Source organism: Acartia tonsa, chromosome 5 (assembly GCF_053477335.1).
Source record: "Acartia tonsa isolate MP-2025a chromosome 5, ASM5347733v1, whole genome shotgun sequence".
Classification (NCBI taxonomy): Eukaryota; Metazoa; Arthropoda; class Copepoda; order Calanoida; family Acartiidae; genus Acartia; species Acartia tonsa.
The window spans coordinates 25,507,364-25,524,863 of NC_137264.1; the positions used below are offsets into that span (position 1 = coordinate 25,507,364).

The 17,500-nt window shown below is 44.9% G+C and overlaps 77 non-coding genes across 77 annotated transcripts; 39 read left to right on the forward strand and 38 right to left on the reverse strand.

Annotated features, from left to right (window-relative positions):
* Positions 1 to 150: 150 nt before the first annotated feature.
* Positions 151 to 232, reverse strand: TRNAL-AAG (transfer RNA leucine (anticodon AAG)). The gene has a single exon. It is a non-coding gene; the product is annotated as a tRNA-Leu (tRNA).
* A 108-nt stretch (positions 233 to 340) lies between these two features.
* On the forward strand, positions 341 to 459 carry LOC145320441 (5S ribosomal RNA). The gene has a single exon (XR_013880225.1). It is a non-coding gene; the product is annotated as a 5S ribosomal RNA (ribosomal RNA).
* A 62-nt stretch (positions 460 to 521) lies between these two features.
* On the reverse strand, positions 522 to 594 carry TRNAM-CAU (transfer RNA methionine (anticodon CAU)). Its single transcript has one exon. It is a non-coding gene; the product is annotated as a tRNA-Met (tRNA).
* Positions 595 to 670: 76 nt separating this feature from the next.
* Positions 671 to 742, reverse strand: TRNAG-UCC (transfer RNA glycine (anticodon UCC)). The gene has a single exon. It is a non-coding gene; the product is annotated as a tRNA-Gly (tRNA).
* Positions 743 to 813: 71 nt separating this feature from the next.
* On the reverse strand, positions 814 to 885 carry TRNAH-GUG (transfer RNA histidin (anticodon GUG)). The gene has a single exon. It is a non-coding gene; the product is annotated as a tRNA-His (tRNA).
* A 104-nt stretch (positions 886 to 989) lies between these two features.
* Positions 990 to 1,062, forward strand: TRNAV-AAC (transfer RNA valine (anticodon AAC)). The gene has a single exon. It is a non-coding gene; the product is annotated as a tRNA-Val (tRNA).
* Positions 1,063 to 1,065: 3 nt separating this feature from the next.
* On the forward strand, positions 1,066 to 1,137 carry TRNAE-UUC (transfer RNA glutamic acid (anticodon UUC)). The gene has a single exon. It is a non-coding gene; the product is annotated as a tRNA-Glu (tRNA).
* A 97-nt stretch (positions 1,138 to 1,234) lies between these two features.
* Positions 1,235 to 1,316, forward strand: TRNAS-GCU (transfer RNA serine (anticodon GCU)). The gene has a single exon. It is a non-coding gene; the product is annotated as a tRNA-Ser (tRNA).
* Positions 1,317 to 1,416: 100 nt separating this feature from the next.
* On the reverse strand, positions 1,417 to 1,488 carry TRNAE-CUC (transfer RNA glutamic acid (anticodon CUC)). Its single transcript has one exon. It is a non-coding gene; the product is annotated as a tRNA-Glu (tRNA).
* A 128-nt stretch (positions 1,489 to 1,616) lies between these two features.
* TRNAN-GUU (transfer RNA asparagine (anticodon GUU)) lies at positions 1,617 to 1,690 on the forward strand. The gene has a single exon. It is a non-coding gene; the product is annotated as a tRNA-Asn (tRNA).
* A 151-nt stretch (positions 1,691 to 1,841) lies between these two features.
* On the reverse strand, positions 1,842 to 1,914 carry TRNAR-ACG (transfer RNA arginine (anticodon ACG)). Its single transcript has one exon. It is a non-coding gene; the product is annotated as a tRNA-Arg (tRNA).
* An 84-nt stretch (positions 1,915 to 1,998) lies between these two features.
* Positions 1,999 to 2,071, forward strand: TRNAV-CAC (transfer RNA valine (anticodon CAC)). Its single transcript has one exon. It is a non-coding gene; the product is annotated as a tRNA-Val (tRNA).
* A 109-nt stretch (positions 2,072 to 2,180) lies between these two features.
* Positions 2,181 to 2,252, forward strand: TRNAP-AGG (transfer RNA proline (anticodon AGG)). Its single transcript has one exon. It is a non-coding gene; the product is annotated as a tRNA-Pro (tRNA).
* Positions 2,253 to 2,389: 137 nt separating this feature from the next.
* TRNAQ-CUG (transfer RNA glutamine (anticodon CUG)) lies at positions 2,390 to 2,461 on the forward strand. The gene has a single exon. It is a non-coding gene; the product is annotated as a tRNA-Gln (tRNA).
* Positions 2,462 to 2,567: 106 nt separating this feature from the next.
* TRNAF-GAA (transfer RNA phenylalanine (anticodon GAA)) lies at positions 2,568 to 2,640 on the forward strand. The gene has a single exon. It is a non-coding gene; the product is annotated as a tRNA-Phe (tRNA).
* Positions 2,641 to 2,751: 111 nt separating this feature from the next.
* TRNAT-AGU (transfer RNA threonine (anticodon AGU)) lies at positions 2,752 to 2,825 on the reverse strand. Its single transcript has one exon. It is a non-coding gene; the product is annotated as a tRNA-Thr (tRNA).
* A 76-nt stretch (positions 2,826 to 2,901) lies between these two features.
* Positions 2,902 to 2,974, reverse strand: TRNAK-CUU (transfer RNA lysine (anticodon CUU)). Its single transcript has one exon. It is a non-coding gene; the product is annotated as a tRNA-Lys (tRNA).
* Positions 2,975 to 3,066: 92 nt separating this feature from the next.
* On the forward strand, positions 3,067 to 3,148 carry TRNAS-AGA (transfer RNA serine (anticodon AGA)). Its single transcript has one exon. It is a non-coding gene; the product is annotated as a tRNA-Ser (tRNA).
* Positions 3,149 to 3,233: 85 nt separating this feature from the next.
* On the forward strand, positions 3,234 to 3,304 carry TRNAG-GCC (transfer RNA glycine (anticodon GCC)). The gene has a single exon. It is a non-coding gene; the product is annotated as a tRNA-Gly (tRNA).
* Positions 3,305 to 4,715: 1,411 nt separating this feature from the next.
* TRNAP-UGG (transfer RNA proline (anticodon UGG)) lies at positions 4,716 to 4,787 on the forward strand. The gene has a single exon. It is a non-coding gene; the product is annotated as a tRNA-Pro (tRNA).
* Positions 4,788 to 4,856: 69 nt separating this feature from the next.
* On the reverse strand, positions 4,857 to 4,928 carry TRNAC-GCA (transfer RNA cysteine (anticodon GCA)). Its single transcript has one exon. It is a non-coding gene; the product is annotated as a tRNA-Cys (tRNA).
* A 113-nt stretch (positions 4,929 to 5,041) lies between these two features.
* On the reverse strand, positions 5,042 to 5,165 carry TRNAL-CAA (transfer RNA leucine (anticodon CAA)). Its single transcript has 2 exons — positions 5,128 to 5,165; positions 5,042 to 5,086 (listed from the first exon to the last, which is right to left on the reverse strand). It is a non-coding gene; the product is annotated as a tRNA-Leu (tRNA).
* Positions 5,166 to 5,191: 26 nt separating this feature from the next.
* TRNAR-UCU (transfer RNA arginine (anticodon UCU)) lies at positions 5,192 to 5,264 on the reverse strand. The gene has a single exon. It is a non-coding gene; the product is annotated as a tRNA-Arg (tRNA).
* Positions 5,265 to 5,516: 252 nt separating this feature from the next.
* TRNAL-CAG (transfer RNA leucine (anticodon CAG)) lies at positions 5,517 to 5,600 on the reverse strand. The gene has a single exon. It is a non-coding gene; the product is annotated as a tRNA-Leu (tRNA).
* An 89-nt stretch (positions 5,601 to 5,689) lies between these two features.
* Positions 5,690 to 5,763, forward strand: TRNAI-AAU (transfer RNA isoleucine (anticodon AAU)). Its single transcript has one exon. It is a non-coding gene; the product is annotated as a tRNA-Ile (tRNA).
* A 57-nt stretch (positions 5,764 to 5,820) lies between these two features.
* Positions 5,821 to 5,893, reverse strand: TRNAK-UUU (transfer RNA lysine (anticodon UUU)). The gene has a single exon. It is a non-coding gene; the product is annotated as a tRNA-Lys (tRNA).
* Positions 5,894 to 5,996: 103 nt separating this feature from the next.
* Positions 5,997 to 6,068, reverse strand: TRNAD-GUC (transfer RNA aspartic acid (anticodon GUC)). Its single transcript has one exon. It is a non-coding gene; the product is annotated as a tRNA-Asp (tRNA).
* Positions 6,069 to 6,238: 170 nt separating this feature from the next.
* On the reverse strand, positions 6,239 to 6,331 carry TRNAY-GUA (transfer RNA tyrosine (anticodon GUA)). The gene is made up of 2 exons: positions 6,295 to 6,331; positions 6,239 to 6,274 (listed from the first exon to the last, which is right to left on the reverse strand). It is a non-coding gene; the product is annotated as a tRNA-Tyr (tRNA).
* Positions 6,332 to 6,443: 112 nt separating this feature from the next.
* Positions 6,444 to 6,516, forward strand: TRNAA-AGC (transfer RNA alanine (anticodon AGC)). The gene has a single exon. It is a non-coding gene; the product is annotated as a tRNA-Ala (tRNA).
* Positions 6,517 to 6,677: 161 nt separating this feature from the next.
* Positions 6,678 to 6,759, reverse strand: TRNAL-AAG (transfer RNA leucine (anticodon AAG)). The gene has a single exon. It is a non-coding gene; the product is annotated as a tRNA-Leu (tRNA).
* Positions 6,760 to 6,867: 108 nt separating this feature from the next.
* Positions 6,868 to 6,986, forward strand: LOC145320428 (5S ribosomal RNA). Its single transcript, XR_013880213.1, has one exon. It is a non-coding gene; the product is annotated as a 5S ribosomal RNA (ribosomal RNA).
* Positions 6,987 to 7,048: 62 nt separating this feature from the next.
* On the reverse strand, positions 7,049 to 7,121 carry TRNAM-CAU (transfer RNA methionine (anticodon CAU)). The gene has a single exon. It is a non-coding gene; the product is annotated as a tRNA-Met (tRNA).
* A 76-nt stretch (positions 7,122 to 7,197) lies between these two features.
* On the reverse strand, positions 7,198 to 7,269 carry TRNAG-UCC (transfer RNA glycine (anticodon UCC)). The gene has a single exon. It is a non-coding gene; the product is annotated as a tRNA-Gly (tRNA).
* A 71-nt stretch (positions 7,270 to 7,340) lies between these two features.
* TRNAH-GUG (transfer RNA histidin (anticodon GUG)) lies at positions 7,341 to 7,412 on the reverse strand. Its single transcript has one exon. It is a non-coding gene; the product is annotated as a tRNA-His (tRNA).
* A 104-nt stretch (positions 7,413 to 7,516) lies between these two features.
* Positions 7,517 to 7,589, forward strand: TRNAV-AAC (transfer RNA valine (anticodon AAC)). The gene has a single exon. It is a non-coding gene; the product is annotated as a tRNA-Val (tRNA).
* A 3-nt stretch (positions 7,590 to 7,592) lies between these two features.
* Positions 7,593 to 7,664, forward strand: TRNAE-UUC (transfer RNA glutamic acid (anticodon UUC)). Its single transcript has one exon. It is a non-coding gene; the product is annotated as a tRNA-Glu (tRNA).
* Positions 7,665 to 7,761: 97 nt separating this feature from the next.
* On the forward strand, positions 7,762 to 7,843 carry TRNAS-GCU (transfer RNA serine (anticodon GCU)). The gene has a single exon. It is a non-coding gene; the product is annotated as a tRNA-Ser (tRNA).
* A 100-nt stretch (positions 7,844 to 7,943) lies between these two features.
* TRNAE-CUC (transfer RNA glutamic acid (anticodon CUC)) lies at positions 7,944 to 8,015 on the reverse strand. The gene has a single exon. It is a non-coding gene; the product is annotated as a tRNA-Glu (tRNA).
* A 128-nt stretch (positions 8,016 to 8,143) lies between these two features.
* On the forward strand, positions 8,144 to 8,217 carry TRNAN-GUU (transfer RNA asparagine (anticodon GUU)). Its single transcript has one exon. It is a non-coding gene; the product is annotated as a tRNA-Asn (tRNA).
* A 151-nt stretch (positions 8,218 to 8,368) lies between these two features.
* Positions 8,369 to 8,441, reverse strand: TRNAR-ACG (transfer RNA arginine (anticodon ACG)). The gene has a single exon. It is a non-coding gene; the product is annotated as a tRNA-Arg (tRNA).
* An 84-nt stretch (positions 8,442 to 8,525) lies between these two features.
* TRNAV-CAC (transfer RNA valine (anticodon CAC)) lies at positions 8,526 to 8,598 on the forward strand. The gene has a single exon. It is a non-coding gene; the product is annotated as a tRNA-Val (tRNA).
* A 109-nt stretch (positions 8,599 to 8,707) lies between these two features.
* TRNAP-AGG (transfer RNA proline (anticodon AGG)) lies at positions 8,708 to 8,779 on the forward strand. The gene has a single exon. It is a non-coding gene; the product is annotated as a tRNA-Pro (tRNA).
* Positions 8,780 to 8,916: 137 nt separating this feature from the next.
* On the forward strand, positions 8,917 to 8,988 carry TRNAQ-CUG (transfer RNA glutamine (anticodon CUG)). Its single transcript has one exon. It is a non-coding gene; the product is annotated as a tRNA-Gln (tRNA).
* Positions 8,989 to 9,094: 106 nt separating this feature from the next.
* TRNAF-GAA (transfer RNA phenylalanine (anticodon GAA)) lies at positions 9,095 to 9,167 on the forward strand. The gene has a single exon. It is a non-coding gene; the product is annotated as a tRNA-Phe (tRNA).
* A 111-nt stretch (positions 9,168 to 9,278) lies between these two features.
* Positions 9,279 to 9,352, reverse strand: TRNAT-AGU (transfer RNA threonine (anticodon AGU)). The gene has a single exon. It is a non-coding gene; the product is annotated as a tRNA-Thr (tRNA).
* A 76-nt stretch (positions 9,353 to 9,428) lies between these two features.
* Positions 9,429 to 9,501, reverse strand: TRNAK-CUU (transfer RNA lysine (anticodon CUU)). The gene has a single exon. It is a non-coding gene; the product is annotated as a tRNA-Lys (tRNA).
* Positions 9,502 to 9,593: 92 nt separating this feature from the next.
* TRNAS-AGA (transfer RNA serine (anticodon AGA)) lies at positions 9,594 to 9,675 on the forward strand. The gene has a single exon. It is a non-coding gene; the product is annotated as a tRNA-Ser (tRNA).
* Positions 9,676 to 9,760: 85 nt separating this feature from the next.
* On the forward strand, positions 9,761 to 9,831 carry TRNAG-GCC (transfer RNA glycine (anticodon GCC)). The gene has a single exon. It is a non-coding gene; the product is annotated as a tRNA-Gly (tRNA).
* Positions 9,832 to 11,242: 1,411 nt separating this feature from the next.
* On the forward strand, positions 11,243 to 11,314 carry TRNAP-UGG (transfer RNA proline (anticodon UGG)). The gene has a single exon. It is a non-coding gene; the product is annotated as a tRNA-Pro (tRNA).
* A 69-nt stretch (positions 11,315 to 11,383) lies between these two features.
* On the reverse strand, positions 11,384 to 11,455 carry TRNAC-GCA (transfer RNA cysteine (anticodon GCA)). The gene has a single exon. It is a non-coding gene; the product is annotated as a tRNA-Cys (tRNA).
* Positions 11,456 to 11,568: 113 nt separating this feature from the next.
* On the reverse strand, positions 11,569 to 11,692 carry TRNAL-CAA (transfer RNA leucine (anticodon CAA)). Its single transcript has 2 exons — positions 11,655 to 11,692; positions 11,569 to 11,613 (listed from the first exon to the last, which is right to left on the reverse strand). It is a non-coding gene; the product is annotated as a tRNA-Leu (tRNA).
* Positions 11,693 to 11,718: 26 nt separating this feature from the next.
* Positions 11,719 to 11,791, reverse strand: TRNAR-UCU (transfer RNA arginine (anticodon UCU)). The gene has a single exon. It is a non-coding gene; the product is annotated as a tRNA-Arg (tRNA).
* A 252-nt stretch (positions 11,792 to 12,043) lies between these two features.
* TRNAL-CAG (transfer RNA leucine (anticodon CAG)) lies at positions 12,044 to 12,127 on the reverse strand. Its single transcript has one exon. It is a non-coding gene; the product is annotated as a tRNA-Leu (tRNA).
* An 89-nt stretch (positions 12,128 to 12,216) lies between these two features.
* TRNAI-AAU (transfer RNA isoleucine (anticodon AAU)) lies at positions 12,217 to 12,290 on the forward strand. The gene has a single exon. It is a non-coding gene; the product is annotated as a tRNA-Ile (tRNA).
* Positions 12,291 to 12,347: 57 nt separating this feature from the next.
* Positions 12,348 to 12,420, reverse strand: TRNAK-UUU (transfer RNA lysine (anticodon UUU)). Its single transcript has one exon. It is a non-coding gene; the product is annotated as a tRNA-Lys (tRNA).
* Positions 12,421 to 12,523: 103 nt separating this feature from the next.
* TRNAD-GUC (transfer RNA aspartic acid (anticodon GUC)) lies at positions 12,524 to 12,595 on the reverse strand. The gene has a single exon. It is a non-coding gene; the product is annotated as a tRNA-Asp (tRNA).
* Positions 12,596 to 12,765: 170 nt separating this feature from the next.
* Positions 12,766 to 12,858, reverse strand: TRNAY-GUA (transfer RNA tyrosine (anticodon GUA)). The gene is made up of 2 exons: positions 12,822 to 12,858; positions 12,766 to 12,801 (listed from the first exon to the last, which is right to left on the reverse strand). It is a non-coding gene; the product is annotated as a tRNA-Tyr (tRNA).
* A 112-nt stretch (positions 12,859 to 12,970) lies between these two features.
* On the forward strand, positions 12,971 to 13,043 carry TRNAA-AGC (transfer RNA alanine (anticodon AGC)). Its single transcript has one exon. It is a non-coding gene; the product is annotated as a tRNA-Ala (tRNA).
* Positions 13,044 to 13,204: 161 nt separating this feature from the next.
* TRNAL-AAG (transfer RNA leucine (anticodon AAG)) lies at positions 13,205 to 13,286 on the reverse strand. Its single transcript has one exon. It is a non-coding gene; the product is annotated as a tRNA-Leu (tRNA).
* A 108-nt stretch (positions 13,287 to 13,394) lies between these two features.
* On the forward strand, positions 13,395 to 13,513 carry LOC145320429 (5S ribosomal RNA). Its single transcript, XR_013880214.1, has one exon. It is a non-coding gene; the product is annotated as a 5S ribosomal RNA (ribosomal RNA).
* Positions 13,514 to 13,575: 62 nt separating this feature from the next.
* On the reverse strand, positions 13,576 to 13,648 carry TRNAM-CAU (transfer RNA methionine (anticodon CAU)). The gene has a single exon. It is a non-coding gene; the product is annotated as a tRNA-Met (tRNA).
* Positions 13,649 to 13,724: 76 nt separating this feature from the next.
* Positions 13,725 to 13,796, reverse strand: TRNAG-UCC (transfer RNA glycine (anticodon UCC)). Its single transcript has one exon. It is a non-coding gene; the product is annotated as a tRNA-Gly (tRNA).
* A 71-nt stretch (positions 13,797 to 13,867) lies between these two features.
* On the reverse strand, positions 13,868 to 13,939 carry TRNAH-GUG (transfer RNA histidin (anticodon GUG)). Its single transcript has one exon. It is a non-coding gene; the product is annotated as a tRNA-His (tRNA).
* A 104-nt stretch (positions 13,940 to 14,043) lies between these two features.
* TRNAV-AAC (transfer RNA valine (anticodon AAC)) lies at positions 14,044 to 14,116 on the forward strand. The gene has a single exon. It is a non-coding gene; the product is annotated as a tRNA-Val (tRNA).
* Positions 14,117 to 14,119: 3 nt separating this feature from the next.
* On the forward strand, positions 14,120 to 14,191 carry TRNAE-UUC (transfer RNA glutamic acid (anticodon UUC)). Its single transcript has one exon. It is a non-coding gene; the product is annotated as a tRNA-Glu (tRNA).
* Positions 14,192 to 14,288: 97 nt separating this feature from the next.
* Positions 14,289 to 14,370, forward strand: TRNAS-GCU (transfer RNA serine (anticodon GCU)). Its single transcript has one exon. It is a non-coding gene; the product is annotated as a tRNA-Ser (tRNA).
* Positions 14,371 to 14,470: 100 nt separating this feature from the next.
* On the reverse strand, positions 14,471 to 14,542 carry TRNAE-CUC (transfer RNA glutamic acid (anticodon CUC)). Its single transcript has one exon. It is a non-coding gene; the product is annotated as a tRNA-Glu (tRNA).
* A 128-nt stretch (positions 14,543 to 14,670) lies between these two features.
* On the forward strand, positions 14,671 to 14,744 carry TRNAN-GUU (transfer RNA asparagine (anticodon GUU)). The gene has a single exon. It is a non-coding gene; the product is annotated as a tRNA-Asn (tRNA).
* A 151-nt stretch (positions 14,745 to 14,895) lies between these two features.
* TRNAR-ACG (transfer RNA arginine (anticodon ACG)) lies at positions 14,896 to 14,968 on the reverse strand. The gene has a single exon. It is a non-coding gene; the product is annotated as a tRNA-Arg (tRNA).
* Positions 14,969 to 15,052: 84 nt separating this feature from the next.
* Positions 15,053 to 15,125, forward strand: TRNAV-CAC (transfer RNA valine (anticodon CAC)). Its single transcript has one exon. It is a non-coding gene; the product is annotated as a tRNA-Val (tRNA).
* A 109-nt stretch (positions 15,126 to 15,234) lies between these two features.
* TRNAP-AGG (transfer RNA proline (anticodon AGG)) lies at positions 15,235 to 15,306 on the forward strand. The gene has a single exon. It is a non-coding gene; the product is annotated as a tRNA-Pro (tRNA).
* Positions 15,307 to 15,443: 137 nt separating this feature from the next.
* TRNAQ-CUG (transfer RNA glutamine (anticodon CUG)) lies at positions 15,444 to 15,515 on the forward strand. Its single transcript has one exon. It is a non-coding gene; the product is annotated as a tRNA-Gln (tRNA).
* Positions 15,516 to 15,621: 106 nt separating this feature from the next.
* TRNAF-GAA (transfer RNA phenylalanine (anticodon GAA)) lies at positions 15,622 to 15,694 on the forward strand. Its single transcript has one exon. It is a non-coding gene; the product is annotated as a tRNA-Phe (tRNA).
* A 111-nt stretch (positions 15,695 to 15,805) lies between these two features.
* TRNAT-AGU (transfer RNA threonine (anticodon AGU)) lies at positions 15,806 to 15,879 on the reverse strand. Its single transcript has one exon. It is a non-coding gene; the product is annotated as a tRNA-Thr (tRNA).
* Positions 15,880 to 15,955: 76 nt separating this feature from the next.
* TRNAK-CUU (transfer RNA lysine (anticodon CUU)) lies at positions 15,956 to 16,028 on the reverse strand. Its single transcript has one exon. It is a non-coding gene; the product is annotated as a tRNA-Lys (tRNA).
* A 92-nt stretch (positions 16,029 to 16,120) lies between these two features.
* Positions 16,121 to 16,202, forward strand: TRNAS-AGA (transfer RNA serine (anticodon AGA)). The gene has a single exon. It is a non-coding gene; the product is annotated as a tRNA-Ser (tRNA).
* Positions 16,203 to 16,287: 85 nt separating this feature from the next.
* Positions 16,288 to 16,358, forward strand: TRNAG-GCC (transfer RNA glycine (anticodon GCC)). Its single transcript has one exon. It is a non-coding gene; the product is annotated as a tRNA-Gly (tRNA).
* Positions 16,359 to 17,500: the final 1,142 nt, after the last annotated feature.

Below are 17,500 nucleotides of genomic sequence, written 5' to 3' on the forward strand. Positions count from 1 at the left end.
GCCATAGCTCATGAAACCTGTTCATCATGTATGGAGACAAACAAATGATTGACCCCAGTCTGCCTAGGGGACGGAGATACAATCAAAACAAAAACAAACCGAATAACAGCCACTTCAGCCAACAATAATTCTAAAGTGAGGAAAAAGCTTTGGCAGCGGTGGGATTCGAACCCACGCCCTCGAAAGGACTGGTGCCTTAAACCAGCGCCTTAGACCGCTCGGCCACGCTACCCCTAATGCCCTGAAGCCGACTGCTTGTCTTGTAGTACCTTGTGCTTAATCCCTACGCCATCGCAGCAGAAAAGGATTGACTCATACCGTTGCATTGCCCATCATCAATGTCTACGGCCATACCATGTTGAAAGCACCAGTTCTTGTCCGATCACTGAAGTTAAGCAACATTGGGCCAAGTTAGTACTTGGATGGGTGACCGCCTGGGAATACTTGGTGTCGTAGGCCTAAACTTTCGTTTTCCTTTCCATCACTACACGCATTAGACATATTAAGATCAAAATGAAGTCTGCCCCCGGTGAGGCTCGAACTCACGGCCTTCAGATTATGAGACTGACGCGCTGCCTACTGCGCTACGGAGGCTTGGTGATCTCTGTTGCACAATTTGGAAGCAGTATTGGCCAATTACGGCACATACCATGGCTTAAAAATTCAGCTCTGCGTCAGCCGGGAATCGAACCCGGGTCAACTGCTTGGAAGGCAGCTATGCTCACCACTATACCACTGACGCTTCTTCATGACATGGGCTCCCAGTTCCAAATTCAAAGTCACGATGTGACAGGGAAAGGAAAAAATTGTCACTGCCGTGACCAGGATTCGAACCTGGGTTACTGCGGCCACAACGCAGGGTCCTAACCACTAGACGATCACGGCTAGAGACAGTGACAAAGGCACAAATGTTCTAGTGTACATACCACAAAGGCCAGCCTTTTCCGTGATTTGATAACATCCCACCTTAGTTGGCACTATACCACAGAGTTTCCGTGGTGTAGCGGTTATCACATCTGCCTAACACGCAGAAGGTCTCCGGTTCGATCCCGGACGGAAACATGATCCCACGTGGTCTAACGGCTAGGATATCTGGCTTTCACCCAGGAGGCCCGGGTTCAACTCCCGGCGTGGGAAATCTTTTTCTTCTCTAAAAACTGCTGAACCACCAGGATCTCATTCTTTCATGCAAACATCAAGGGCTTCCCAAGTTTCGGCCTGACTCCTCCTAGTTGACGAGGTGGCCGAGTGGTTAAGGCGTTGGACTGCTAATCCAATGGGCTCTGCCCGCGTGGGTTCGAATCCCATCCTCGTCGGAAGTTTTGTTCAATTATTGCCTTTTCTTCTCTCGAGAAATTCGATGCTATACCAACTCAACTACACTTGGACAAGCGCACAAGAGGGGGGAAAAAAGTTTTCCGTTACCGGGAATCGATCCCGGGCCTGCTGGGTGAGAGCCAGCTATCCTAACCACTAGACCATAACGGAAGGATGTATGATGTGTTTAGCAGTGCAAACTTAAACAAAGCATTTTCCAAACTGGCTTTCTCAATTGTACAATTATTTAACCATGTTGGCATATTTCTCAATTATTTCGATACCAGCATCATCAACTTGCCTCCGTGGCGCAATCGGCTAGCGCGTTCGGCTGTTAACCGAAAGGTTGGTGGTTCGAGCCCACCCGGGGGCGCAGACACCTTTTTCTTGTTGAGCGTAGCAATCAACGTGAACAAAACATAAGTATTGGCAGCTAAACAAACATATTGTCCATGTATCTGTGTATGCAATGTCATGCCATGTGTCTCAGTCATACACATTTAGTCTGTTCAAAGATAAAAATCCGATCTCGGCAGGATTCGAACCTGCAATCTTCTGATCCGTAGTCAGACGCGTTATCCGTTGCGCCACGAGACCCTGTAGTACACCGTTGGGACAGATCCATACCACATTTGCTACAACTCAATATTTCAAACAAAGAATTTGCCTCTCTACCAGCAAGGTTCCTTAGTGTAGTGGTTATCACGTGTCCTTCACACGGACAAGGTCGCCGGTTCGATCCCGGCAGGAACCAAACAGTCTGTTTTTTCTTCTTCTTTCTTGAAGGTCCTCGTTCAAAGGTGAGTCTCCTTCCGCAGGCATGTCAAATAAATACCCACACGCACTGTTACCACTCAACAGCTGGCTCGTTGGTCTAGGGGTATGATTCTCGCTTAGGGTGCGAGAGGTCCCGGGTTCAAATCCCGGACGAGCCCACTTGCTTTTTGGATTGGTCATGTTTGGCCCTAATTTCAGGGTTTCTGCAAATATGTTCCAGTTGTTTTACCTTTTTCTTTTCAATGGGAAAACGATTGGAAAACTGTACGTGCATCTTGACATCGCTAGATGTGAAGGTCCTATGGTGTAATGGTTAGCACTCTGGACTCTGAATCCAGCGATCCGAGTTCAAATCTCGGTAGGACCTGTCTCTTTTTCTGTTTGTTCGTTTGTTTTCGTCTGTCAGGCCACTTTTTCTTTTTGAAATGCTATGCTGCTGCGTTTCCGCTTGGGTCGCCAAGAACATAGCACAGGCCGTGATAGCTCAGTTGGGAGAGCGTTAGACTGAAGATCTAAAGGTCCCCGGTTCGATCCCGGGTCGCGGCATTTTGTTGAACTGTTTGTTTCGCTTCATTTTTCCTGTATCTTGGGCAAAATGTGAGCAGTGAAATCTTTCAGAGGCCTTCTTTTGACAGTTGGGTTGGTCAAAAAAAGTTGAGGCACCACCGAGATTCGAACTCGGGATCTCCTGTTTACTAGACAGGCGCTTTAACCAACTAAGCCATGGCGCCCTTTCTGCTGGTGGGTCCATGAGTGTGCACCTCATACTCGTTGCAGCTAAGTGGGAAACACACCAAAAGGAATGGTCGCCCAACGTGGGGCTCGAACCCACGACCCTGAGATTAAGAGTCTCATGCTCTACCGACTGAGCTAGCCGGGCTGCTTGCAAACCTGTGTGAAGTGGCAAGCTAAGCTAATCCAAGTTATTCTACTGTATGAGAATGCCGCCAAATGTGCCCCCATCAATGGATTGCAGTCGTGGCCGAGTGGTTAAGGCGTCTGACTAGAAATCAGATTCCCTCTGGGAGCGTAGGTTCGAATCCTACCGACTGCGGATAACATTTTGCCCTTCTCTCCATAGGTCATGGGCTGTTTGGGGGGTTACAAAGAGCCACAAATTGTCCTTTCCCTATGTGCCAGCAACGTTGGTTCAGTGGTAGAATGCTCGCCTGCCACGCGGGCGGCCCGGGTTCGATTCCCGGACGTTGCAGCAATTCATTTTGCAAGAACCTGAACCAGAATAGCAAGAGTTCCAACAAACAACATTCAAATGAAATCCGCTTGTCACTGGCGTACTCAAAGATGGAAAATATTTAGTTTTCGAGTACCAATCCTTGCCAGAATAATGCCAGGAAATGCGCAGCAATCGCGTTAACAAGATCCAAAATAAATTGCACTGAAAAAACCTATACTTTTTTCCCATTTTCAAAGTTTGAATTCTGTTGAATTAACTATTGTCTAAGGGATTTATGCATTCTATCGCTCAAGAGGACAGCTGCTGACCTCCAGTGTTCATGGTTAAGTCAAATACACGTTAAAGGTAAAAATTTGCCCCAAACAAAGTATTTTAATGTAATGTACTAGAAAAATAATTTGTTTAACTTAAATCTAAGTTTCAAAATTATTCTATTTTTCTAACCCATTGAGAGACTTTTTTTATGTGCTTTTTGGGAAAATTTTTATGTTTAATATGCATTTGACTAAGCCATGTACACTGGAGGTCAGCAGCTCTCCTTCAAGAATAGTTATTTAACAGAATCAAACTTTAAAGATGAGAGAAAAGTACAAATAAGTATTTTTTTCTGTTGATTTAATGGTATCTGTGCATACAATAGGCAACACCCAAATTTCCCTTTTTCATAAATTTATCTTGAAATATAAAGACATCCCAAAACTGATGGATTGGACTTGTAGAAGGAACCAATTGAGTATCTTAGGTCGAAAAAGGTTTGTGTTTTGAGCATTTGTGACCAAGTAGTGGCCAAACAGTGAGGAAACATATAAAAAGACTTTAGAAGTCCGAGATATTATTTTTTTGTTTTATTGAAACCCAAGAAAAAAATATGATTTTATTAACTTAAATTCATAAAGAGATTTTTATTATTTTACAACGATTGCAATAGATGAAGCATATTTATTATTAATGCACAGATAAAACATAGATGTGAAACAACAATATGAAGGCAGCACTTCATGAGATGGACTTGATTCGAGTAATAGTTGAAAGAACAGCTCAAATTAACTCTCATGAAAAAAACTAGAAACCTTCAGTTTAATTCAACTAATGAGATTTCATGTATGCTCCGATGCGATTCATTTATTGGCTCAATCAGACATTACCTCTCTTTCTTAGTATCTTTATTTTGAAAACAAAAAATTAAATCTTGAATATCTTTATTCCTCCCCAAAATTTTAGGTTCAGTTAATCATTTTTACCAACTATGAACCAGCGGTTGGTTTTATGTGTTATTTATATGGACAGAAAGGTCTGATATGAATTAGAAAACTGTGCAACATCCAGAGAAACATCTGAATCATGTTGGTTTCAATGCCAGACTTTATTAAAGCAGTCAAAGTTACATCAAGTGTATTAAATCACTGTTGACTTAACCTAACCGGGCGGCCAAATGGTCTAGGGGTATGATTCCTGCTTTGGGTGCAGGAGGTCCCGGGTTCAAATCCCGGTTTGGCCCTTGATTTTTCTTTCTTTTTTTTTCTGGATGCAAGGTTGCAATGTGCTAAACCAAAAAAAGTTTCACCTAAGGGGACACTCGGAGTTGAACCAAGGACCTGCCGGACTGCAGCCGGATGCTCTACCACTGAGCTATATCCCCGTGTGCGGTGTAACAAGCAAACAATTGTGGTCAATCTTAGCTCTGCGTTTTGATGGCGATACTTCCTTGAGTGGGAGGGTGGCAGTTGCAGAAAATTAATGCCAAAAGTTGTTTGTCAGAAATGGGATTCGAACCCATGCCCTCATCGAGGACCAGAATTCTCCAGAGCCTACTCCGTATTGCAGAGCAAGGATTATGCCTTGAGTCTGGCGCCTTAGACCACTCGGCCATCCTGACATCTTACTGGCTGGCAAAACAGTTTGCAACCCATCTGGGGATCGAACCCAGGACCTTTGGATTAGAAGTCCAACGCGCTATCCTCTGCGCTAATGGGTCGTGTTGGGGTGCGGGGACACATTTGTGGTCCCTGTTGACGTCTGAAATAAAGAAAAGAGAACAGAACAGAAGAAAAGAATTGGGTTTTAGCAGAGCGTAGTTTCGATCTACGGACCTCTGGGTTATGGGCCCAGCACGCTTCCACTGCGCCACTCTGCTATCCTTGTCTGGTTGAGTCAAACATTTTATGTATATTTGGTTTGCTGCCAAAATAGAGCAGCACGCACACACAATGGACAGGAAAAAGGAGTTTGTCAGCTGTGAGATTCGAACTCACGCCCACAGAAGTGGACTGCGACCTGAACGCAGCGCCTTAGACCACTCGGCCAAACTGACTGTTGACTCACGGTGTAGGCAGCCACAAGCAACAAGCTATGCAAATACACTATATCAATGCAAAGTTTTTAGTCCAACAACCGTGTGTAGGCCCGTTAGCTCAGTTGGTTAGAGCGTCGTGCTAATAACGCGAAGGTCACGGGTTCGATCCCCCTACGGGCCATACTCCTTTTAATTTGCTGACAAAGTGATTTAAGTGCACGTCTGTGCAAAAGGGTAGCGCCCGAGCAGGGGCTCGAACCCTGGACCGTTAGGTTAAAAGCCTAACGCTCTACCGACTGAGCTACCCGGGCTCAATGGTATTGGAGGTAAATTATGTAACCAAATTGCCTTCTATCATAAAGCTGGAGCGATGAAATGCATGTCTCTCAAGCTGTCCTGTCAAAAAGTTGCATTCTCCCCGACCGGGAATCGAACCCGGGCCTTCCACGTGACAGGCGGAGATCCTCACCACTAGACTATCGAGGAATGGATAGACGCCAGGGAAAATGAAAAAAATTAAGCAACATCATGTCCTGGCTTTCTAATGTCGGTTACACTCGATGCTGACACCGATGTCGTTGAGCATTGGTGTTCAAAGCTAACACCGTGTTCGTGTTCCGATGGAAAATATGAAAAAAAGGACGAAAAAGGTTAGTTCCTTCGAGCCGGATTTGAACCAGCGACCTATGGATATCTGCTCGCAGAGTAACAACTACAGTCCACCGCTCTACCAACTGAGCTATCGAAGGTAGCTGTCGGGTGAGGAATTGCTTTGTCAATTTAACCACAGTTGCTGTGCGACCTTTTGATTTCCCGAGACAGAAGATTCAAATACTTGCTTTCGGACATCAACAGCAAGAAGGGGATGTAGCTCAGATGGTAGAGCGCTCGCTTAGCATGCGAGAGGTACGGGGATCGATACCCCGCATCTCCAAGCAACATTTTGCCATAGCTCATGAAACCTGTTCATCATGTATGGAGACAAACAAATGATTGACCCCAGTCTGCCTAGGGGACGGAGATACAATCAAAACAAAAACAAACCGAATAACAGCCACTTCAGCCAACAATAATTCTAAAGTGAGGAAAAAGCTTTGGCAGCGGTGGGATTCGAACCCACGCCCTCGAAAGGACTGGTGCCTTAAACCAGCGCCTTAGACCGCTCGGCCACGCTACCCCTAATGCCCTGAAGCCGACTGCTTGTCTTGTAGTACCTTGTGCTTAATCCCTACGCCATCGCAGCAGAAAAGGATTGACTCATTCCGTTGCATTGCCCATCATCAATGTCTACGGCCATACCATGTTGAAAGCACCAGTTCTCGTCCGATCACTGAAGTTAAGCAACATTGGGCCAAGTTAGTACTTGGATGGGTGACCGCCTGGGAATACTTGGTGTCGTAGGCCTAAACTTTCGTTTTCCTTTCCATCACTACACGCATTAGACATATTAAGATCAAAATGAAGTCTGCCCCCGGTGAGGCTCGAACTCACGGCCTTCAGATTATGAGACTGACGCGCTGCCTACTGCGCTACGGAGGCTTGGTGATCTCTGTTGCACAATTTGGAAGCAGTATTGGCCAATTACGGCACATACCATGGCTTAAAAATTCAGCTCTGCGTCAGCCGGGAATCGAACCCGGGTCAACTGCTTGGAAGGCAGCTATGCTCACCACTATACCACTGACGCTTCTTCATGACATGGGCTCCCAGTTCCAAATTCAAAGTCACGATGTGACAGGGAAAGGAAAAAATTGTCACTGCCGTGACCAGGATTCGAACCTGGGTTACTGCGGCCACAACGCAGGGTCCTAACCACTAGACGATCACGGCTAGAGACAGTGACAAAGGCACAAATGTTCTAGTGTACATACCACAAAGGCCAGCCTTTTCCGTGATTTGATAACATCCCACCTTAGTTGGCACTATACCACAGAGTTTCCGTGGTGTAGCGGTTATCACATCTGCCTAACACGCAGAAGGTCTCCGGTTCGATCCCGGACGGAAACATGATCCCACGTGGTCTAACGGCTAGGATATCTGGCTTTCACCCAGGAGGCCCGGGTTCAACTCCCGGCGTGGGAAATCTTTTTCTTCTCTAAAAACTGCTGAACCACCAGGATCTCATTCTTTCATGCAAACATCAAGGGCTTCCCAAGTTTCGGCCTGACTCCTCCTAGTTGACGAGGTGGCCGAGTGGTTAAGGCGTTGGACTGCTAATCCAATGGGCTCTGCCCGCGTGGGTTCGAATCCCATCCTCGTCGGAAGTTTTGTTCAATTATTGCCTTTTCTTCTCTCGAGAAATTCGATGCTATACCAACTCAACTACACTTGGACAAGCGCACAAGAGGGGGGAAAAAAGTTTTCCGTTACCGGGAATCGAACCCGGGCCTGCTGGGTGAGAGCCAGCTATCCTAACCACTAGACCATAACGGAAGGATGTATGATGTGTTTAGCAGTGCAAACTTAAACAAAGCATTTTCCAAACTGGCTTTCTCAATTGTACAATTATTTAACCATGTTGGCATATTTCTCAATTATTTCGATACCAGCATCATCAACTTGCCTCCGTGGCGCAATCGGCTAGCGCGTTCGGCTGTTAACCAAAAGGTTGGTGGTTCGAGCCCACCCGGGGGCGCAGACACCTTTTTCTTGTTGAGCGTAGCAATCAACGTGAACAAAACATAAGTATTGGCAGCTAAACAAACATATTGTCCATGTATCTGTGTATGCAATGTCATGCCATGTGTCTCAGTCATACACATTTAGTCTGTTCAAAGATAAAAATCCGATCTCGGCAGGATTCGAACCTGCAATCTTCTGATCCGTAGTCAGACGCGTTATCCGTTGCGCCACGAGACCCTGTAGTACACCGTTGGGACAGATCCATACCACATTTGCTACAACTCAATATTTCAAACAAAGAATTTGCCTCTCTACCAGCAAGGTTCCTTAGTGTAGTGGTTATCACGTGTCCTTCACACGGACAAGGTCGCCGGTTCGATCCCGGCAGGAACCAAACAGTCTGTTTTTTCTTCTTCTTTCTTGAAGGTCCTCGTTCAAAGGTGAGTCTCCTTCCGCAGGCATGTCAAATAAATACCCACACGCACTGTTACCACTCAACAGCTGGCTCGTTGGTCTAGGGGTATGATTCTCGCTTAGGGTGCGAGAGGTCCCGGGTTCAAATCCCGGACGAGCCCACTTGCTTTTTGGATTGGTCATGTTTGGCCCTAATTTCAGGGTTTCTGCAAATATGTTCCAGTTGTTTTACCTTTTTCTTTTCAATGGGAAAACGATTGGAAAACTGTACGTGCATCTTGACATCGCTAGATGTGAAGGTCCTATGGTGTAATGGTTAGCACTCTGGACTCTGAATCCAGCGATCCGAGTTCAAATCTCGGTAGGACCTGTCTCTTTTTCTGTTTGTTCGTTTGTTTTCGTCTGTCAGGCCACTTTTTCTTTTTGAAATGCTATGCTGCTGCGTTTCCGCTTGGGTCGCCAAGAACATAGCACAGGCCGTGATAGCTCAGTTGGGAGAGCGTTAGACTGAAGATCTAAAGGTCCCCGGTTCGATCCCGGGTCGCGGCATTTTGTTGAACTGTTTGTTTCGCTTCATTTTTCCTGTATCTTGGGCAAAATGTGAGCAGTGAAATCTTTCAGAGGCCTTCTTTTGACAGTTGGGTTGGTCAAAAAAAGTTGAGGCACCACCGAGATTCGAACTCGGGATCTCCTGTTTACTAGACAGGCGCTTTAACCAACTAAGCCATGGCGCCCTTTCTGCTGGTGGGTCCATGAGTGTGCACCTCATACTCGTTGCAGCTAAGTGGGAAACACACCAAAAGGAATGGTCGCCCAACGTGGGGCTCGAACCCACGACCCTGAGATTAAGAGTCTCATGCTCTACCGACTGAGCTAGCCGGGCTGCTTGCAAACCTGTGTGAAGTGGCAAGCTAAGCTAATCCAAGTTATTCTACTGTATGAGAATGCCGCCAAATGTGCCCCCATCAATGGATTGCAGTCGTGGCCGAGTGGTTAAGGCGTCTGACTAGAAATCAGATTCCCTCTGGGAGCGTAGGTTCGAATCCTACCGACTGCGGATAACATTTTGCCCTTCTCTCCATAGGTCATGGGCTGTTTGGGGGGTTACAAAGAGCCACAAATTGTCCTTTCCCTATGTGCCAGCAACGTTGGTTCAGTGGTAGAATGCTCGCCTGCCACGCGGGCGGCCCGGGTTCGATTCCCGGACGTTGCAGCAATTCATTTTGCAAGAACCTGAACCAGAATAGCAAGAGTTCCAACAAACAACATTCAAATGAAATCCGCTTGTCACTGGCGTACTCAAAGATGGAAAATATTTAGTTTTCGAGTACCAATCCTTGCCAGAATAATGCCAGGAAATGCGCAGCAATCGCGTTAACAAGATCCAAAATAAATTGCACTGAAAAAACCTATACTTTTTTCCCATTTTCAAAGTTTGAATTCTGTTGAATTAACTATTGTCTAAGGGATTTATGCATTCTATCGCTCAAGAGGACAGCTGCTGACCTCCAGTGTTCATGGTTAAGTCAAATACACGTTAAAGGTAAAAATTTGCCCCAAACAAAGTATTTTAATGTAATGTACTAGAAAAATAATTTGTTTAACTTAAATCTAAGTTTCAAAATTATTCTATTTTTCTAACCCATTGAGAGACTTTTTTTATGTGCTTTTTGGGAAAATTTTTATGTTTAATATGCATTTGACTAAGCCATGTACACTGGAGGTCAGCAGCTCTCCTTCAAGAATAGTTATTTAACAGAATCAAACTTTAAAGATGAGAGAAAAGTACAAATAAGTATTTTTTTCTGTTGATTTAATGGTATCTGTGCATACAATAGGCAACACCCAAATTTCCCTTTTTCATAAATTTATCTTGAAATATAAAGACATCCCAAAACTGATGGATTGGACTTGTAGAAGGAACCAATTGAGTATCTTAGGTCGAAAAAGGTTTGTGTTTTGAGCATTTGTGACCAAGTAGTGGCCAAACAGTGAGGAAACATATAAAAAGACTTTAGAAGTCCGAGATATTATTTTTTTGTTTTATTGAAACCCAAGAAAAAAATATGATTTTATTAACTTAAATTCATAAAGAGATTTTTATTATTTTACAACGATTGCAATAGATGAAGCATATTTATTATTAATGCACAGATAAAACATAGATGTGAAACAACAATATGAAGGCAGCACTTCATGAGATGGACTTGATTCGAGTAATAGTTGAAAGAACAGCTCAAATTAACTCTCATGAAAAAAACTAGAAACCTTCAGTTTAATTCAACTAATGAGATTTCATGTATGCTCCGATGCGATTCATTTATTGGCTCAATCAGACATTACCTCTCTTTCTTAGTATCTTTATTTTGAAAACAAAAAATTAAATCTTGAATATCTTTATTCCTCCCCAAAATTTTAGGTTCAGTTAATCATTTTTACCAACTATGAACCAGCGGTTGGTTTTATGTGTTATTTATATGGACAGAAAGGTCTGATATGAATTAGAAAACTGTGCAACATCCAGAGAAACATCTGAATCATGTTGGTTTCAATGCCAGACTTTATTAAAGCAGTCAAAGTTACATCAAGTGTATTAAATCACTGTTGACTTAACCTAACCGGGCGGCCAAATGGTCTAGGGGTATGATTCCTGCTTTGGGTGCAGGAGGTCCCGGGTTCAAATCCCGGTTTGGCCCTTGATTTTTCTTTCTTTTTTTTTCTGGATGCAAGGTTGCAATGTGCTAAACCAAAAAAAGTTTCACCTAAGGGGACACTCGGAGTTGAACCAAGGACCTGCCGGACTGCAGCCGGATGCTCTACCACTGAGCTATATCCCCGTGTGCGGTGTAACAAGCAAACAATTGTGGTCAATCTTAGCTCTGCGTTTTGATGGCGATACTTCCTTGAGTGGGAGGGTGGCAGTTGCAGAAAATTAATGCCAAAAGTTGTTTGTCAGAAATGGGATTCGAACCCATGCCCTCATCGAGGACCAGAATTCTCCAGAGCCTACTCCGTATTGCAGAGCAAGGATTATGCCTTGAGTCTGGCGCCTTAGACCACTCGGCCATCCTGACATCTTACTGGCTGGCAAAACAGTTTGCAACCCATCTGGGGATCGAACCCAGGACCTTTGGATTAGAAGTCCAACGCGCTATCCTCTGCGCTAATGGGTCGTGTTGGGGTGCGGGGACACATTTGTGGTCCCTGTTGACGTCTGAAATAAAGAAAAGAGAACAGAACAGAAGAAAAGAATTGGGTTATAGCAGAGCGTAGTTTCGATCTACGGACCTCTGGGTTATGGGCCCAGCACGCTTCCACTGCGCCACTCTGCTATCCTTGTCTGGTTGAGTCAAACATTTTATGTATATTTGGTTTGCTGCCAAAATAGAGCAGCACGCACACACAATGGACAGGAAAAAGGAGTTTGTCAGCTGTGAGATTCGAACTCACGCCCACAGAAGTGGACTGCGACCTGAACGCAGCGCCTTAGACCACTCGGCCAAACTGACTGTTGACTCACGGTGTAGGCAGCCACAAGCAACAAGCTATGCAAATACACTATATCAATGCAAAGTTTTTAGTCCAACAACCGTGTGTAGGCCCGTTAGCTCAGTTGGTTAGAGCGTCGTGCTAATAACGCGAAGGTCACGGGTTCGATCCCCCTACGGGCCATACTCCTTTTAATTTGCTGACAAAGTGATTTAAGTGCACGTCTGTGCAAAAGGGTAGCGCCCGAGCAGGGGCTCGAACCCTGGACCGTTAGGTTAAAAGCCTAACGCTCTACCGACTGAGCTACCCGGGCTCAATGGTATTGGAGGTAAATTATGTAACCAAATTGCCTTCTATCATAAAGCTGGAGCGATGAAATGCATGTCTCTCAAGCTGTCCTGTCAAAAAGTTGCATTCTCCCCGACCGGGAATCGAACCCGGGCCTTCCACGTGACAGGCGGAGATCCTCACCACTAGACTATCGAGGAATGGATAGACGCCAGGGAAAATGAAAAAAATTAAGCAACATCATGTCCTGGCTTTCTAATGTCGGTTACACTCGATGCTGACACCGATGTCGTTGAGCATTGGTGTTCAAAGCTAACACCGTGTTCGTGTTCCGATGGAAAATATGAAAAAAAGGACGAAAAAGGTTAGTTCCTTCGAGCCGGATTTGAACCAGCGACCTATGGATATCTGCTCGCAGAGTAACAACTACAGTCCACCGCTCTACCAACTGAGCTATCGAAGGTAGCTGTCGGGTGAGGAATTGCTTTGTCAATTTAACCACAGTTGCTGTGCGACCTTTTGATTTCCCGAGACAGAAGATTCAAATACTTGCTTTCGGACATCAACAGCAAGAAGGGGATGTAGCTCAGATGGTAGAGCGCTCGCTTAGCATGCGAGAGGTACGGGGATCGATACCCCGCATCTCCAAGCAACATTTTGCCATAGCTCATGAAACCTGTTCATCATGTATGGAGACAAACAAATGATTGACCCCAGTCTGCCTAGGGGACGGAGATACAATCAAAACAAAAACAAACCGAATAACAGCCACTTCAGCCAACAATAATTCTAAAGTGAGGAAAAAGCTTTGGCAGCGGTGGGATTCGAACCCACGCCCTCGAAAGGACTGGTGCCTTAAACCAGCGCCTTAGACCGCTCGGCCACGCTACCCCTAATGCCCTGAAGCCGACTGCTTGTCTTGTAGTACCTTGTGCTTAATCCCTACGCCATCGCAGCAGAAAAGGATTGACTCATTCCGTTGCATTGCCCATCATCAATGTCTACGGCCATACCATGTTGAAAGCACCAGTTCTCGTCCGATCACTGAAGTTAAGCAACATTGGGCCAAGTTAGTACTTGGATGGGTGACCGCCTGGGAATACTTGGTGTCGTAGGCCTAAACTTTCGTTTTCCTTTCCATCACTACACGCATTAGACATATTAAGATCAAAATGAAGTCTGCCCCCGGTGAGGCTCGAACTCACGGCCTTCAGATTATGAGACTGACGCGCTGCCTACTGCGCTACGGAGGCTTGGTGATCTCTGTTGCACAATTTGGAAGCAGTATTGGCCAATTACGGCACATACCATGGCTTAAAAATTCAGCTCTGCGTCAGCCGGGAATCGAACCCGGGTCAACTGCTTGGAAGGCAGCTATGCTCACCACTATACCACTGACGCTTCTTCATGACATGGGCTCCCAGTTCCAAATTCAAAGTCACGATGTGACAGGGAAAGGAAAAAATTGTCACTGCCGTGACCAGGATTCGAACCTGGGTTACTGCGGCCACAACGCAGGGTCCTAACCACTAGACGATCACGGCTAGAGACAGTGACAAAGGCACAAATGTTCTAGTGTACATACCACAAAGGCCAGCCTTTTCCGTGATTTGATAACATCCCACCTTAGTTGGCACTATACCACAGAGTTTCCGTGGTGTAGCGGTTATCACATCTGCCTAACACGCAGAAGGTCTCCGGTTCGATCCCGGACGGAAACATGATCCCACGTGGTCTAACGGCTAGGATATCTGGCTTTCACCCAGGAGGCCCGGGTTCAACTCCCGGCGTGGGAAATCTTTTTCTTCTCTAAAAACTGCTGAACCACCAGGATCTCATTCTTTCATGCAAACATCAAGGGCTTCCCAAGTTTCGGCCTGACTCCTCCTAGTTGACGAGGTGGCCGAGTGGTTAAGGCGTTGGACTGCTAATCCAATGGGCTCTGCCCGCGTGGGTTCGAATCCCATCCTCGTCGGAAGTTTTGTTCAATTATTGCCTTTTCTTCTCTCGAGAAATTCGATGCTATACCAACTCAACTACACTTGGACAAGCGCACAAGAGGGGGGAAAAAAGTTTTCCGTTACCGGGAATCGAACCCGGGCCTGCTGGGTGAGAGCCAGCTATCCTAACCACTAGACCATAACGGAAGGATGTATGATGTGTTTAGCAGTGCAAACTTAAACAAAGCATTTTCCAAACTGGCTTTCTCAATTGTACAATTATTTAACCATGTTGGCATATTTCTCAATTATTTCGATACCAGCATCATCAACTTGCCTCCGTGGCGCAATCGGCTAGCGCGTTCGGCTGTTAACCAAAAGGTTGGTGGTTCGAGCCCACCCGGGGGCGCAGACACCTTTTTCTTGTTGAGCGTAGCAATCAACGTGAACAAAACATAAGTATTGGCAGCTAAACAAACATATTGTCCATGTATCTGTGTATGCAATGTCATGCCATGTGTCTCAGTCATACACATTTAGTCTGTTCAAAGATAAAAATCCGATCTCGGCAGGATTCGAACCTGCAATCTTCTGATCCGTAGTCAGACGCGTTATCCGTTGCGCCACGAGACCCTGTAGTACACCGTTGGGACAGATCCATACCACATTTGCTACAACTCAATATTTCAAACAAAGAATTTGCCTCTCTACCAGCAAGGTTCCTTAGTGTAGTGGTTATCACGTGTCCTTCACACGGACAAGGTCGCCGGTTCGATCCCGGCAGGAACCAAACAGTCTGTTTTTTCTTCTTCTTTCTTGAAGGTCCTCGTTCAAAGGTGAGTCTCCTTCCGCAGGCATGTCAAATAAATACCCACACGCACTGTTACCACTCAACAGCTGGCTCGTTGGTCTAGGGGTATGATTCTCGCTTAGGGTGCGAGAGGTCCCGGGTTCAAATCCCGGACGAGCCCACTTGCTTTTTGGATTGGTCATGTTTGGCCCTAATTTCAGGGTTTCTGCAAATATGTTCCAGTTGTTTTACCTTTTTCTTTTCAATGGGAAAACGATTGGAAAACTGTACGTGCATCTTGACATCGCTAGATGTGAAGGTCCTATGGTGTAATGGTTAGCACTCTGGACTCTGAATCCAGCGATCCGAGTTCAAATCTCGGTAGGACCTGTCTCTTTTTCTGTTTGTTCGTTTGTTTTCGTCTGTCAGGCCACTTTTTCTTTTTGAAATGCTATGCTGCTGCGTTTCCGCTTGGGTCGCCAAGAACATAGCACAGGCCGTGATAGCTCAGTTGGGAGAGCGTTAGACTGAAGATCTAAAGGTCCCCGGTTCGATCCCGGGTCGCGGCATTTTGTTGAACTGTTTGTTTCGCTTCATTTTTCCTGTATCTTGGGCAAAATGTGAGCAGTGAAATCTTTCAGAGGCCTTCTTTTGACAGTTGGGTTGGTCAAAAAAAGTTGAGGCACCACCGAGATTCGAACTCGGGATCTCCTGTTTACTAGACAGGCGCTTTAACCAACTAAGCCATGGCGCCCTTTCTGCTGGTGGGTCCATGAGTGTGCACCTCATACTCGTTGCAGCTAAGTGGGAAACACACCAAAAGGAATGGTCGCCCAACGTGGGGCTCGAACCCACGACCCTGAGATTAAGAGTCTCATGCTCTACCGACTGAGCTAGCCGGGCTGCTTGCAAACCTGTGTGAAGTGGCAAGCTAAGCTAATCCAAGTTATTCTACTGTATGAGAATGCCGCCAAATGTGCCCCCATCAATGGATTGCAGTCGTGGCCGAGTGGTTAAGGCGTCTGACTAGAAATCAGATTCCCTCTGGGAGCGTAGGTTCGAATCCTACCGACTGCGGATAACATTTTGCCCTTCTCTCCATAGGTCATGGGCTGTTTGGGGGGTTACAAAGAGCCACAAATTGTCCTTTCCCTATGTGCCAGCAACGTTGGTTCAGTGGTAGAATGCTCGCCTGCCACGCGGGCGGCCCGGGTTCGATTCCCGGACGTTGCAGCAATTCATTTTGCAAGAACCTGAACCAGAATAGCAAGAGTTCCAACAAACAACATTCAAATGAAATCCGCTTGTCACTGGCGTACTCAAAGATGGAAAATATTTAGTTTTCGAGTACCAATCCTTGCCAGAATAATGCCAGGAAATGCGCAGCAATCGCGTTAACAAGATCCAAAATAAATTGCACTGAAAAAACCTATACTTTTTTCCCATTTTCAAAGTTTGAATTCTGTTGAATTAACTATTGTCTAAGGGATTTATGCATTCTATCGCTCAAGAGGACAGCTGCTGACCTCCAGTGTTCATGGTTAAGTCAAATACACGTTAAAGGTAAAAATTTGCCCCAAACAAAGTATTTTAATGTAATGTACTAGAAAAATAATTTGTTTAACTTAAATCTAAGTTTCAAAATTATTCTATTTTTCTAACCCATTGAGAGACTTTTTTTATGTGCTTTTTGGGAAAATTTTTATGTTTAATATGCATTTGACTAAGCCATGTACACTGGAGGTCAGCAGCTCTCCTTCAAGAATAGTTATTTAACAGAATCAAACTTTAAAGATGAGAGAAAAGTACAAATAAGTATTTTTTTCTGTTGATTTAATGGTATCTGTGCATACAATAGGCAACACCCAAATTTCCCTTTTTCATAAATTTATCTTGAAATATAAAGACATCCCAAAACTGATGGATTGGACTTGTAGAAGGAACCAATTGAGTATCTTAGGTCGAAAAAGGTTTGTGTTTTGAGCATTTGTGACCAAGTAGTGGCCAAACAGTGAGGAAACATATAAAAAGACTTTAGAAGTCCGAGATATTATTTTTTTGTTTTATTGAAACCCAAGAAAAAAATATGATTTTATTAACTTAAATTCATAAAGAGATTTTTATTATTTTACAACGATTGCAATAGATGAAGCATATTTATTATTAATGCACAGATAAAACATAGATGTGAAACAACAATATGAAGGCAGCACTTCATGAGATGGACTTGATTCGAGTAATAGTTGAAAGAACAGCTCAAATTAACTCTCATGAAAAAAACTAGAAACCTTCAGTTTAATTCAACTAATGAGATTTCATGTATGCTCCGATGCGATTCATTTATTGGCTCAATCAGACATTACCTCTCTTTCTTA